This window comes from Nomascus leucogenys, chromosome 11 (genome assembly GCF_006542625.1).
Source record: "Nomascus leucogenys isolate Asia chromosome 11, Asia_NLE_v1, whole genome shotgun sequence".
NCBI lineage: Eukaryota > Metazoa > Chordata > Mammalia > Primates > Hylobatidae > Nomascus > Nomascus leucogenys.
The window spans coordinates 116,480,735-116,494,700 of record NC_044391.1 but is presented as its reverse complement, the minus strand read 5'-3'; the positions used below and the strand labels follow the sequence as shown (position 1 = coordinate 116,494,700).

The 13,966-nt window shown below is 44.8% G+C and overlaps 1 pseudogene; it reads right to left on the bottom strand.

The window, feature by feature from the left end:
• Positions 1 to 9,913: 9,913 nt before the first annotated feature.
• On the bottom strand, positions 9,914 to 10,469 carry LOC100581574 (annotated as a pseudogene).
• Between the last annotated feature and the right edge of the window lie 3,497 nt (positions 10,470 to 13,966).

Here is a 13,966-nt window from a genome sequence, read left to right as displayed (position 1 = left end):
CAGCTGTGATGTACGAGTTTGTGAATACAGGATGTGTTGTAGTTTAAAATTTCTCTATTAAAGCGATCTTTATTTACTACCAAAAAGGCTCTCTATACACTTTTCTAGGAGACATTAAGATAGATATCAAGTAATTTAGAAAGTTTTTATTCTTATTTTTATTTTATTTACTTATTTATTTATTTTTTTGAGACGGAGTTTCGCTCTTGTTAAGCCTAGGCTGGAGTGCAGCGGCGTGATCTCTGCTCACTGCAACCTCCGCCTCCCGGGTTCAAGCGATTCTCCTGCTTCAGCGTCCCGAGTCGCTGAGATTACAGGCATGCGCTACCATGCCCAGCTAATTTTTGTATTTTTAGTAGAGACGGGGTTTCACCATGTTGGCCAGGCTGATCTCGAACTCCTGACCTCAGGTGACCCACCTGCCTCAGCCTCCCAAAGTGCTGGGATTACAGATGTGAGCCACTGTGCTTGGCTGAAAGTTTTTATTTTTGTAGTTGTCTAAACATTGTTTTATTTTATAACAGATTTCCACCCCAAAAGCAATCATTTTCACCTTGGTAGTGAGAAACTACTACAACTTTTTTATATTTGTTAAATATGGTCAACTTTCACGCTACAATCAATGTTTCGAGTAAACACAACATTCAAATAGACTTCAGAGTTCTCTAACATTTCCAGCAGAATAAGGCGATCGGAACTAATCATTGGAAGTGCTAAGGAGCAGTGTGGTGGGAGGTACTGGGAGTGGGCCCAGCACTAGCCCTACCCCACTCATGAGCCACTCACTCCACCAGATCTCTCTAACAACTCTTCTAGGTCAAACATTTAGTCTTGTAGTTTTGTATATGACAAATAAGATGAGATTTTGCTGACAAAGAGGGAGTCTTATATCATTTTTAGGGACAATAAGCCACAAACTTATTTATAAGACCAACCCTATAGATTGTTTTGTCTTTCTAAACCTTACCAATGTATATGTTATTTTGCAGTCAAATGTTCTAGCCCCAAGCTATGCCCCCACTTAATTATTTTGATGTATATCTGGCTCCTTGGGGATACGTATATTTTACTCATATTCCATATTATAGTCTATAAATGCAAGAAAGTACTGTATTTTATTCTCCGGAGTTTTCCTAGTATTCTAATTATAATTAAAATATTAAAAAGCCAACCTTCAGCATCTTCAGTACACCCAGAGATCCAGGAGGAACAACAGCTCATTGAATTATAAAGCGACTCTCTCAGTGAACAAGGTTGGAAGACTTGAGAAAAGAGCTATCAAAGCTGGATCATAATACATGTGGTTAAACTCTACCCCAGAGCTCTTGGTCTAAGGGTGCTGTAGCCCTAATGCTGCCTCTGGGTATCTGCAGAGGGGAAGGTGCTCAGCTTCTGCTTAGAGACTTTCTGTGACCCTTGATTGACATGCATCCTCCTGGCTGGGCATCTCAGTCCTCCCCACCCAACTTGCCTGCCTCTTCTCCTGTGTCTCCTTCTCAGGCAGCCATTTTTGGTTTTCAACCAAAGCATGTCGTAATTACCCGGGGCGGAAATATATTGGTTCCTTGGGAAGACATCCCAGAATGGGAAGACAGAGGGCAAAAGGCTGCAAAACATTCTCCAGGGTGATTCAAACCTGCTTCCCTGACTTGACTGGGAACCACTGCTTTTTCAAAGAAAACTAATGACCACTTCCCATGCCTCCGCTATCTGTACCTTTAGTACACATCACTCCTTTTGTTGAAATGTCCTGCTGCCAAAATCCAACCCACATCTGCTCTTTCGCGGAGCGATTTGGCAAAAGCTAGTAAAGCTGAGGATGACCTAGTAATTCTCTTCCCTGGTAAATATCCTAGAAACACTTCTGCACATAAGCAAAGAAGACACATATGAAAATGTTCACTGCAACACTGTTTGAAAGACGGAAAAACCAAAAACAACCTAAATGTTCATTAACAGAAGAACTGATTTAAAAATTGTAGGCTGGGTACAGTGGCTCACGCCTGTAATCCCAGCACTTTGGGAGGCCGAGGTGGGCAGTTTACTTGAGGCCAGGAGTTCGAGACCAGCCTGGCCAACACAGTGAAACCCTGTCTCTACTAAAAATACAAAAATTAGCTGGGCATGGTGGCGCACGCCTGTAATCCCAGCTACTTGGGAGGCTGAGGCACGAGAATCACTGGAATCTGGGAGGTGGAGGTTGTAGTGAGCCAAGATGGCGCCACTACACTCCAGCCTGGGTGACAGAGCAAAACTCCACCTCAAAAAAAAAAAAATTGTAGCATGCACACATATGTGCAGGTACGCATACATACCATGGAATACTATGCTACAGAGAAAATTAGAGCTACATGTATCAACATATATAATCTATAAAATATGTTGGGCAAAATGCAATATACAGGATATAGTATGAAATATATAAAATGACATTATTTCAGAATACATAAGTATGCAATAAAGTATAATGAAATACAGGAAATAATAAACACCAAATTCAAGGTCCTGGTTCTCTCTGGAGAGTGGAGGGAGAGGGTTGCAGTTGGGTAGAGGAACACCAGTGGCTTTCATTGCATGGGTAACTGTATTAGTTTCTGTGGCTGCTGTAGCAAATGACCACAAACTCAGTGGTTTAAAGCACCTGAAATTTATTCTCTCATAGTTCTGGAGGCCAGAATTCCAAACTCAGTATCACTGGGCCGAAATGAAGGTGTGGGCAGGGCTGTGGAGGCTCTAGGGGAGAATCTGATCTGTTCTTACCTCTTCCAATTCTGGTGTTTTGGTGGCTGCTGGCACTCCTTGGTTTGTGGCCACAACACTGCAATCTTCCAATCTGCTTGTCTTCACAGGGCGTGTCTGTGTGTGTGTGTGTGTGTGTGTGTGTGTTGTGTGTGAAATCTTCTGCCTGTCTCCAAAAGAATACATGCAATTACATTTAGGGCCCACCTGGATAATCCAGGATAATCTCCCTACTTCAAAAGTCTAACTCGGCCGTGTGCGGTGGCTCACGCCTGTAATTCCAGCACTTTAGGAGGCTGAGGCAGGTGGATCACTTGAGGTAAGAAGTTTGAGACCAGCCTGGCCAACATGGTGAAACCCCGTCTCTACTAAAAATACAAAAATTAGCTGGGCGTGGTGGCGCATGCCTGTAATCCCAGCTACTCAGGAGGCTGAGGCAGGAGAATTGCTTGAACCCAGGAGGTGGAGGTTGCCTTGAGCCACTGCATCACTGCACCACTGCACCCCAGCCTGGGCGACAGAGTGAGACTCTGTCACAAAGGAAAAAAAAAGTCTTATTCATATCTGCTATGACATTTTTTCCAAATTTAACATTTCCAGGCTTCAGAGATGAGGACCTGGTAGCTTTGGAAGAGCATTTTTCAGCCTATCACTGTAATATTTTCTTAAACTGAAAGGTAGGTAATAGAAGATATAATGGCTTCCCACTTGGGCCCAGCAGAATGACTCCTGCAAAAAGGGTAGCCAGAAAAAGGGGGGTCATTCTGCCATCAATGAGGCAGTGACCTGAGGATACACCACCAACATTCACAGGTGCACCCATGGAGTGGGCTTCAAGAAGAATGCCCCTCAGGCACTCAAGAGAGATCCAGAAGTCTGCCATGATGGAGATGGGGACTCCAGATGTACGCACTAATACTAGGCTCAACAAATGTCTGGGTGAAAGGAAGGGCCCTACCACATCCATGTTTATCGTGCAGAAAACATAATGAGGGTGAAGGTTCACCAAACAAACTCCATACTTTTGTTTAACTATGTACCTGTGACCACTTTCAAAAATCTATAGACAGTCAGTATGGGTGAGAGCCAACCACTGATTGTCAAATAAAGTGATAAAATCATACACACACAAATAGACATACAATCATGGCCCTTTACCTTTTTTTTGAGACAGGGTCTCATTCTATTGCCCAGGCTGGTGTGTAGTGGTGCGATCATAGCTCACTGCATCCTCTGCCTCCTGGGGTCAAGTGATTCTCCCACCTCGGTCTTCTGAGTAGCTGGGACCACAGATGCGTGCCACCATGCCCAGCTAATTTTTGAAGTTTTTTGTATTTCACCATGTTGCCCAGGCTGGTCTCAAACTCCTGGGCTCCAGCAATCCACCTGCCTCAGCCTCCCAAAGTGCTGGGATTACAAGTGTGAGCCACTGTGTCCAACCTTATGGCCCCTTACTTTGAATAACAGTTGTCTATGACTATATCTTAAGGCAGATACAGACTGTGAATCTTTCATAGAAAAAGAGGTCTCCATACCCCTGAACCCAAAATGAAAGCTTTTTTTAAAGAAAAAGAGGTCTCCAGGAAGCTGAAGGGCACTGTAATATGGGTAACTCAGTGGGAAGGTTAGAAGACTATGTGTCATGCTCTAAAAGTAGAGTGTATGAATTTGTCATTTCAGAGGTGGGACAATTCTGGATAAAATGAGATCCAGGGCCTAACATCTATAACCTGATTTTGCCATTCTGAGATTTTTTTGTGAGTCTTTTTTAATATGTTAAATTATGTTTCTAAACAGTGGTATCCTCCTCCAAACATTCACATTAGTGAGAGAGCTGAAGATCAAAAATCAAAGAAAACCTTTCAGAACCAAGTGGATTGGATACTAACTTCTAGCAGAATTCCAAGAATTGTGGACAGGTCAGTGGACAAAAATTCCCATCATACTACCTAGGCAGCCACCAGCTCCACCTGCTTTTAATCTCCAAGCCTTCTGTTTCCCACCCCTCCCAGGCCAAAATTACCGCCAGTTCTCTATGAGTCAGCTCTGTCCCCAGGAAGTGACAAATGGGCTCAGGAGCTGGCATGGACAGCACTGGAGGAAGCAAATGGCCACTCCTTTGTCATCACAGTTCACTAAGTAGTTGTTTGTTCTTTGCCTGCAGCCTGGTCCCAGCAGGACTGGTGAGAGCTCGTGTGTGCACCAGAGTCAGAGGACACCCTGTGTCCTCCCTCCCCAAACGGGGGAGTGGTTGGTAACGACAATGACCAACCTTACTGGAAGATGGTATGAAAATCCACAAAACTGAAGCTGACATCTGTGGCATTTTGCTTCAGGGCATTTTGTCAACAAAGCATACTGTGCACTAGAAACAGTCTAGGTGGGTCATTTGCACCTGTAAATTACTAATAAAAATAACATCTCAAGCTTGGCAGGCTTAGAGGCTGAGATTGTTGGCACTTCATCTGTCAAGTCTCAGCTCAGATGGCATCTCAGAGGCATCTGCCTAAAAGTGATTGCCCCAGTTACCTTCCATCCGGTCACACTTTTTATCTCTTTCTTACCATTTTTCATAATCTGCAATGATTTTATGTATGTATTTGCTTATGTATTTGTGGTCCATCTCTCCCACTAGGAGGTAGGCTCTCTGAAAAAAAAAAAATAAAAGACCCTGCTTTTTTGGTACCCTCTTATATCCTCAGACCTAGAATGGTTCCTGGCACATATTTAAGTACTCAATAAATATTTATTGAATAAATGAGTGGGTGAATGAACAAATGAATGTACAAATGCAGAGGCTGAATATAAATGTCCCAGGGCCCAGAAAGAATCAGTCACAGAAGGGAAAACAGGACCTAGATAAAAATGTCTTATATTCATGTGCCTCAACAGATCTGGCTACAATTGCTTCCCAGTTTGCTATATCTGGTATGTTCCCACAACTTACACTGGACTATCACAGGCACATTCATTCATTTTTCAACTGGGGAGACTGAAGCCCAGCATAATGAAATGACTTAAGTGAAACTATGTGGCTAGTTACACTTATAACTTGAACTTGGACCCTGTCTTCCATCAGAAAAATAACTTACTCATAGGATGATTTGGGTTTTTTGCCTCATTTTGTTCATTTCCCCACAAACAAAACGTATTCTATGAGAAAAGTGTTTTTGTCTCCATGAGACAAAAAAACATGGTATAAAGTCAGTGTTATATTTTGCAAGTCAATAACCACTACCTAGGGGATTCTATTCAAGGACTAATTATTAAGGAGGCAACTTTGGCCAGGCTTGGTAGGACTCACAGTAACAGAGATGAGTGAGATGAGGACGTCCTGCTCCCAGGGCCACCAGGTACATGAGACCGTCAACAGGAAAGTCCTGGACTCAGACCCTGGCTATTTTTAGCATTAGGGAGATATGGTTTCAATGGTTAAGGGGCAACTCTACCAGGACGCAGGGAACTGAATGACTCCATGAGACACTCCCAGCTCCAAGGGGCCTTCTGGACAAGAACAGCACAGGCAGCAGGAAGAATAGGTGTTTTGAACAGACCCACTTCCCCTCCTCCCATGAGACTATGCTGCCTCCTTGTGATTGAAGAAGCAAATGCTGATTGCAAGTACTTCATACATCAACTGAGAAACATTAAAATGTTCTTAATAAGCATGAAAGATTTATCTGCATCCAGTTCCCATTTCCCCCTTATATGTTATAGAAAGTTTACTCCAGCTCATTCCTTCATCCTTTGCTTCTCCCTGAAAATGTCAGGTGTTCCTAAACCTGTTTTGAATTATAACAGAAAAGCACCACTGTCTGTTACTGAAAGGAGAAAGAATTTTTTCATTTCATACAAATAAAAGCCCTGAAGGATGATATCTTCTCCTAAGTAGGTTCACTGTCAACCAACAGCAAACAAATTACCCACAGTAAGCAGTGACTCTGTGAAAATGAGTGATTTATCAAAGAATAACCTTAGAGAATCTTTCCTAGTTCTCAAACCTCTTTGTTAACTAATATTATTCATTAACTATGTCTAGTATTGTGGGTTTGTTTTTTTTTTTTTTTCCGAGATGGAGTCTTGCTCTGTCACCCAGGCCACAGTGCAGTGGCGCCATCTCAGCTCACTGCAACCTCTGCCTCCCGGGTTCAAGCAATTCTGCCTCAGCCTCCTGAGTAGCTGGGATTATAGGTGCCCACCACCACACCCGGGCAATTTTTGTATTTTTCATAGAGACGGGGTTTCACCGTGTCAGCGAGCCTGGTCTCAAACTCCTGAACTTGTGATCCACTGCCTCAACCTCCCAAAGTGCTGGGATTACAGGCATGAGGCACTGTGCCTGGCCCTATGTCTAGTATTGTAGCAAACACTTCCACCACCATCTCATAGAAAAGCATCTCCTTGAAAATCACAAAAAGCAAACGATGGATGGCTTCCTAAGGGGCAATTTTCTACACAAATAATGTTTAACAAAAAACTGAAAAAAAAAAAAAAAAGGACAAAGCAAAGCAACTTATAATGTAGAATAATTAGAATAATAAAAGAAAATTCAAAGGAAACTATTCAGGTAGTAAAGCAAATCTCTAAAACAGAATTCACAGGACACCCCGGAAAATATCGCATACACGGCCACCAAATTCAATACCAGCAAGAAATAGTATGGTGGATTGCTGCCTGCGGGACAATGGTTGGTAACCTAAGCAAACCTATGTTTGCAGTTATCTCCTCTGAGGACTGGTTCGACTCATTATTTGATTTATGCCTGAGAACTCTGACCCTCACATGTGCGCTCTGGCAGAAAGGCAGTTAGTTCTTGTCCTTGGAATTACTGCCTCCAAAGATAAATCCAATATGTCAACTCAAAATCATTTACCTAAATTACCTCCTTGATTAACTGTTGGTTTGCCAGCCTGTCTCTCCCACTAGATGGTGACAGGAACCCTGTCTCATTCATCTTTGTATTCCTCACTTCTAGTACAGAGAAATGAAGTTACCAAAAATTAGCGTGGAGCTGGGCTTAAAAATCAATCCTTTTTTGAATATTTAATTGTTCCTATCTTTTTGGCATTTTAAGGAAGTTTAAAAATATTTTTAAGGCCAGGTGCGGTGGCTCACGTCTGTAATCCCAGTACTTTGAATCACTTGAGGACAGGCGCTTGAGACCAGCCTGGGCAACATAAGGAGACTCCGTATCTACAAAAAATAAAATGAGCCAGGTATGGTGGGGTGTGCCTATAGTCCCAGGCACTCAGGAGGCTGAGGTAGGAGGATCTCTCGAGCCTGGGGACTTGAGGCTGCAACGAGCCACGATTGCATCCCTGTACTCCAGCCTGGGCAACACAGTGAGACTCTGTCTCAAAAAAAAAAAAAAAAAAAATTTTTTTTAACCAAAAACACCTTAGGCTCCGTATCTCAAATTAGCTCATAACAGATTCACATTTTATGAATGATGGTGTTGTTTAGTTCCCTTGGGGCTGTTACTATTCTGCTATTATTAATCAAGATCTCAAAAATCACAAAATAATACATTGAATTCTGAAATATTAATTATAAAACCTATAAAGTACAAATCCTAATTTGTACCAAATATTACAGGTGACTGCAAGCAAGTTATCTCAAGCATTTACAGCTGGGATCCACCCAGAAACGATCATCGTTAGAGTCTCCACGTGTAACCTCAGCATCTCATCCACAGCAACGCCCCCAGCTGCCTGCTGATTGCTCCATCCCCAACTCAGTGTTCGTGGCTCAGTATCCATTGCAGTACTAACACTATGCCTTCGGAGAGGAGTGCCTTAGAGTCCACAGCTGAAGTCTATAGAAATCTAGCAATTCTATCAAGAGAAAGCAAAATAAAATGTCGAAAATCAGGCCAAAAGAAAAGAAAAAAAAAAAAGCACAGGATACTCCCAATATGTGCCAATAGAGCAATGATTTAGGTACAGTGTTTTGGGGAGAACTGGAGTCTGCTGGAGTTGCTCAGAGTCTAGAGGGAAAGAGAAACAAGAAAACCGGCCGTGTAGATGTGGAGATCAAATAAGATGAGAGGCTGCAATGGAAGGTAGAATGAGGGATTCTGGGGGAACAGAGGAGGGCCACCTGATGCTGTCCTGAAGAGGTAGAGGAGGCTTCATTCCAGAGCAAATCCTGAGCTGCGTTTGGAAAAACAAGCTGGAGGTAGTCAAAAATAGAAGGGGGAGGCCGGGCGCGGTGACTGACACCTGTAATCCCAGCACTTTGGGAGGCTGATGTGGGCAGATCACGAGGTCAGGAGTTTGCGACCAGCCTGGCCAACATGGTGAAACCCCGTCTCTACTAAAAATGCAAAAATTAGCCGGGCATGGTGGTGTGCACCTGTAATCCCAGCTACTCAGGAGGCTGAGGCAGAAGAATCGCTTGAACCCAGGAGGTGGAGGTTGCAGTGAGCTGAGATCGCGCCATTGCACTCCAGCCTGAGAGACAAAGCGAGACTCCGTCTCAAAAAAAAAAACAAAGAAAGAAAAGAAAAGAAATAAAAGGGGGAGGAGGCGGTATCCCAGGCAGAGGAAAGACTGCCACCAAGTAGGAACTCAATTCCGCAGCACCCAGGGTCCGGGATCCTGTAGAGGAGAAGTAGAACAGGTGGCCAAAGGTCAGATCACTGACAGCTTTGTAAACCATGACATGGAGCTCAGATTACAATCTGAAGGTGACTTGATTCAAGGACTCAATTCCAGGAAACAATTTAACTTACATCTTAAAAATGAAATCCAAATACCAACTTGTTAATTCACGGCAGGAAAAAAGTCACTAAAGAGCAAATCGAGGCTGGAGTTCTCTGAAAGCAAACGCTCTGTCTTCAGGTTGGCTATAGAGAATGCCAGGATCTGATGAGGAAGGGGCTGGTAAAGTTCAGGCAGCTGACTAAAGCAGCGTCATTCATGACGCTATGGGGATCCACCTACCTCTTGCCCTGGGAGGGGTACCGTCCGCAGCACTGAGTGATGGCTCTAGCAGCAGAGGAGAATGGAGAGAGGATGCATGGGCCTGACAGCAGGAGGACCTGTGAGATGGCCAGTGCTCCACTGTGTCATGATGAGGGCCTGAACTAGAAAGTGGAAGTAGAAAGGAGAAGGTAGATTTAGGAGATTTTTATTTTCTTCTTCTTCTTCTTCTTCTTCTTCTTCTTCTTCTTCTTCTTCTTCTTATTATTATTATTATTATTAGAGTTATAATCCAATCTTTATTTAAAAATCTAATCTGCCAGTTTAGTGTTTTCCACCAACTCAGGGAGCTGAAACTTTCACAGGCTTCACAATCTTTTGCTTAGGTGCTGCCTTTGTAGGTGCCTTAGCAGCAGCCATTGCAGTCTCTTTAGATGCTTGCTTAGCCATTTTTTGCTTCCTTAGCAGCCCTGATAGCTTGTTCTCTTTGAGCCTTTCTAACTTCAGGTTTCTGATTCCTCTTGGCCATTATAGCAGCAAGAGATACACCGTAATGGCCCTCTGGAATTTGACTGCTCAGAGGGTTCTTTTCTTTTGAATTTATTCCAACTGTCCCTTTTTGTGTTTCCTTCTGTAGAGGACAGTCCAGTTTATCTGCCGAGGATTCCTCTTGGAAAGGAACGCCAACTCGCATTTTGAATTAAGAAACTGGAAAACCCTCCCGTCGGTCCTGGCGTGGCACCTCCTGTGTCCGGGGTAGATCTCGTACCCGCTGAAACTGCACAGGTCAACCTTCATGGCAGCGGCTCCACAGGAAGAGAAATGATGGCAAAGAGAACTATTATTATTTTTTGAGATGGTGTTTAGTTTCGCTCTTGTCGCCCAGGCTGGAGTACTGAGGTGTGATCTCAGCTCACTGCAACCTCCACCGCCAGGTTCAAGAGATTCTCCCTAACTCAGCCTCTGGAGTAGCTGGGATTACAGGCGCCCACCACCAGGCCAGGCTAATTTTTGTTTTTGTTGTTGGTTTTTTTGTTTGTTTTTTTATGAGACGGAGTCTCGCTCTGTTGCCAGGCTGGAGTGCAGTGGCATGATCTTGGCTCACTGTAACCTCCGCCTCCCAGGTTCAAGTGATTCTTCTGCCTCAGCCTCCAGAGTAGCTGAGACTATAGGTGTGCACCACCACACCCAGCTAATTTTTGCATTTTTTTTTTTTAGTAGGGATAGAGTTTCACCATGTTGGCCAGGATGGTCTCGATCTCTTGACCTCATGCTCCACCCGCCTCAGCCTCCCAAAGTGCTGGGATTACAGGTGTGAGCCACCACGCCCAGCCTAATTTTTGTATTTTTAGTAGAGATGGGGTTTCACCATGTTGGCCAGGCTGGTCTCGAACTCCGAACCTCAGGTGATCCACCCACCTCAGCCTCCCAAAGCGCTGGGATTACAGGCATGGGCCACCACACCCGGCCTGATTTAGGAGATTTTTAGGAGGCAGAATCAGGTGATCTGAGGGATCAACTGCGTGTGGGAAGTGAGTGGGAAGTAGGGGTTTGAGATGACTGATCACTGTCAGCCAGAAAAGGGGAATAAAGGAATGCAGGCACTCCCCTGTGTGGGGAGACGATGAGATTCATGACTTGGCTCCTGTCAACTCATAGGATTATCTTCTGCCACTACCGAGCATAGATCCTTTATGCCTGTCAGACTGAACACCTTGCAGTTTCCAAAGGGGTCACCCTCTCGGGCCCCAGTCTGTTTATATACATCATTCCAGACAACACAACACCCTTCTCCCTGCCCTGCTGACTCCTGTTTACCAGCTCGCCAAGCCTGTCTGGCCAGCCTTCTCTGGTCCTTCCCCTGCTCTCCTGACTATCCCACTGTTATGGGTTGAACTGTGTCCCCCAAAAAGATATGTTGAGGTCCTAACTCCCAGTACCTGGAAATGTGACCTTATTTGGAAATAGGGTCTTTGCATATTGAATTAAGATAAGCTCATTAGGGTAGGCCCTAATACAATACAACTAATATCCTCATAAGAAAAGGAGAATACCACGTGAAGACAGAAACACATGGGGAGAACACAGGACGACAGCAGAGACTGGAGTGATGCAGCGGAAAGCGGGGAACGCCAAGGATCGCTGGCCAGCACTGGAAGCTAGGAGAAGGCAGGAAAAGATTCTGCCTGGAGTCTCAGAGGGTGGATGGCCCTGCTGTCACCTTGATTTCAGATGTCTAGCCTCCAGAACTGTGGGAGAATACATTTCTGTTGTTTTAAGCCACAGGAAACTAGTACATCATCATTTCCACGTGTCCATGTTTCTGTGTTTGTAAACACTGTATGTCCACTTAGGCATTTACCACCTAGTCTGGCCATTCTTTTTTTATATTTATTTATTAAACTATGAGCTTACAGCTGGGTGCGGTGGCTCACGCCTGTAATCCCAGCACTTTGGGAGGCCAAGACGGGCAGATCACCTGAGGTCAGAAGTTCGAGACCAGCCTGGCCAACATGGTGAAAACCCGTCTCTACTAAAAATACAAAAATGAGCTGGGCATGGTGGCATGCACCTGTGATCCCAGCTACTCAGGAGGCTGAGGCAGGAGAATCACTGGAACCCGGGAGGCAGAGGTTGTAGTGAGCCGAGATTGCACCATTGCACTCCAGCCTGGGCGACAGAGCAAGACTCCATCTCAAAAAAAACAAAAACAAAAAAACTAGCTTACCTTTCAGGACAAGAATCATGTTTTATACATCTCTGGACATACAGCAAGTTGTTTGGCACAGTGAATGCTTAAGAAATATTTCTTAAATGAGAAAAAATATGGACCAAAGTTCTTGATGCCATTTAGAGATCAGCAAGAGCTTACTAGATGGCAGCCACTGGAAGGAGCACACAGGGGGATGTCATTGACATGAGCCTCAAGAAATTTTTACCCTGGGCCATGGGTCAGGATGGAGGGAATGATGGTAACAGCAGCAGTCGTCTTGGGAGTCAAGCAGAAACCTAACTCCTGCCCAGCTCTGTGCTCCATGGCACGGAATTGCCGGCCACTATTTGTGAGTTGCCTGGGACAGAAAACCCAGCCTTCTGTTAAGGCGAGGAGTGCAGGCAACATTCTGGGAAGGCATCTGGGGTCTCACACTGGCTGATGTGACAGGCGGGTGTGTACCAACACACAGCAGTTCTACTCTGTGCACGGCCACTCTTTTGAGCCTCCAGAATGTTCCCCATCTTGTGACCATCCCTGGGACTCCCCAGTGAGCCCAAAAACTAAAGGGGTAACACCTGGTAGCAGAGGCTTCTCTGAGTGACATGGAGCCATGCCTGCATGATAGCCATTTTCCTTCCTGCTTGGTTGGGGCCTGTTCACACCGTTTGGGTTCTCAAATATCCCGAGTATCACCCTGCACATAAGCAGTGTGTGAGGAATGGAGGCTGGCATGCCCAGCAGGCAGGGCGGCCGAGGAGAAGCTACACGGAGAGGCCGGAAGATGACAGTGGGGAAAGAGGCTGCACGTTCAGGAGCCCGAGGGTGACAGGGATGGGAGGCATGGTGAGCAGACTGGCCTTGGGTGTGAAAGGCCATTCGACTCCCTGAGAGCTGGCTGGGCTTGCTTGGTTGGCTCCTAAAGCAACTATCCCAGGAGGGAAGGGCTTGGCCTAGTGCCAGAGCTGAAAAGATTGAAAGAAGAGTTCAGTACTTGTGAGGGGGAGGAAAAGACACTGCTTGGTTCTGCTTAGAGCTATTATAGCACTGACTTAATTGTATTTTATTTCTAATCCTTCAAGAAGCATTCTGTCACATTTAATAAGCCTGCAGACTTGATTCACCAGAAGATTTTGTTCCTGCCCACTCTGTATAAATTTTCTTAACTTCTATTTTTTTTTTTTTAGACTGAGTCTCACTCTATTGCCAAGGCTGGAGGGCAGTGGCATAATCTCAGCTCACTGCAACCTCTGCCTCCTGGGTTCAAGCAATTCTCCAGCCTCAGCCTCCCAAGTAGCTGGGATTACAGGGGTGCGCCACTATGCCTGGCTAATTTTTCTATTTTTAGTAGAGACGGGGTTTCACCATGTTAGCCAGGCTGGTCTCAAACTCCTGACTTCAGGTGATCCACCCTCCTTGGCCTCCCAAAGTGTTGGGATTACAGGTGTGAGCAACCACATCCGGCAATTTTCTTAATTTCTCTGTCCCTCTATGGAGGGAGAGGAAACATGAAACAAAAGCAGTTAATGCTTTTATGCGTTCTCTTTGACCCTGCAGTCTTAGTTAATTTTTTCCGACTTGGCGGCATCTA